The sequence below is a fragment of the Meleagris gallopavo genome, unplaced genomic scaffold, assembly GCF_000146605.3.
Source record: "Meleagris gallopavo isolate NT-WF06-2002-E0010 breed Aviagen turkey brand Nicholas breeding stock unplaced genomic scaffold, Turkey_5.1 ChrUn_random_7180001949980, whole genome shotgun sequence".
Classification (NCBI taxonomy): domain Eukaryota; kingdom Metazoa; phylum Chordata; class Aves; order Galliformes; family Phasianidae; genus Meleagris; species Meleagris gallopavo.
This window is the reverse complement of record NW_011211370.1, coordinates 1-1,005: the sequence shown is the minus strand read 5'-3', so window position 1 is coordinate 1,005 and position 1,005 is coordinate 1. Positions and strand designations below refer to the sequence as shown.

At 58.9% G+C, this 1,005-nt stretch overlaps 1 non-coding gene across 1 annotated transcript; it reads left to right on the top strand.

Annotated features, from left to right (window-relative positions):
• Positions 1 to 114: 114 nt before the first annotated feature.
• On the top strand, positions 115 to 233 carry LOC116217771. Its single transcript, XR_004162484.1, has one exon. It is a non-coding gene; the product is annotated as a 5S ribosomal RNA (ribosomal RNA).
• The last annotated feature ends 772 nt before the right edge of the window (positions 234 to 1,005 follow it).

The following is a 1,005-nucleotide window of genomic DNA, read 5'->3' as shown; positions in this document are numbered from 1 at the left end:
GATTCCGTTGGCTTGCGCCTTTTGTTGGTGGCTGAGGCGGCACTTTTCCCATTGTGTGGCGGGTGGTGTCAGTGGTGTGCAGGTGGGAAGAGGGCCGGAGCAGGAGCACGCAGCGTCTACGGCCATCCCACCCTGGCAACGCCCGATCTCGTCCGATCTCGGAAGCTAAGCAGGGTCGGGCCTGGTTAGTACTTGGATGGGAGACCTCCTGGGAATACCGGGTGCTGTAGGCTTTTGCTGACGGGCTTTTGTTGCCCTCCGCTCCCGCGCCGGCGGGCTGGCCGCGGGAGGCGTGAGCTTTTGTGTTTGGGGACAGCGTTCCGATATGCTGTTTTGTAGTCCCTACTGAGTTAGTGTCAATTTTGGCCTTTTCTTCCTTGCCTCACTTCTTGATTCGCTCCTCTCCTTTTCCCTTTCTTCTCTCCACTGTCTCGTCTGGCTTTGCCTTCCATCACTGCAGCAGGCGCTTGTCTAATAGCCCACGTGTGCCTGCAAGGGACCGTGCCATGCTCTGGAGTGCCCACTGCCGGATCCCATCCCAGGTTCCCTGTGGGATCGCCCACTCGTTGTCAGTCTCCATTTTTACTCTCTTCTCAGTCTCTTGGGTTTACCCTGTTTCTCATCTTCCTTCCCAGCGTCCACCGACCTACTGTGGAGCTGCCGTACGCACCAAGTAGTGCCCTGGGAATATGCTCCGGGTGTAGCTCACTCAGGAGGGCATCGAGCTCTTCCCTGCAGGACATGGGGTCAGTGCTCGCTGAGCCGTTCTCCAACTGTGGGGGAAGATGTGTCACCCCCACCTCTGGTCATGCGCTCGTTTCGGTCCTTCACGGCCCGCAGGCCGCAGTCACAGCCCCTGGGCTGTGTTCTTCCCCCTCCAGTACAGCTTCAGCAACATCTCCATGTCTAGGTGCCGTGCCCGCGGCCCAGCAACCATTCCCTGTCCCTCGGCCTCCTCTCTCTCTGTCTCTCTGTCTCTCTGTCTCTCTGTCTCTCTGTCTCTCT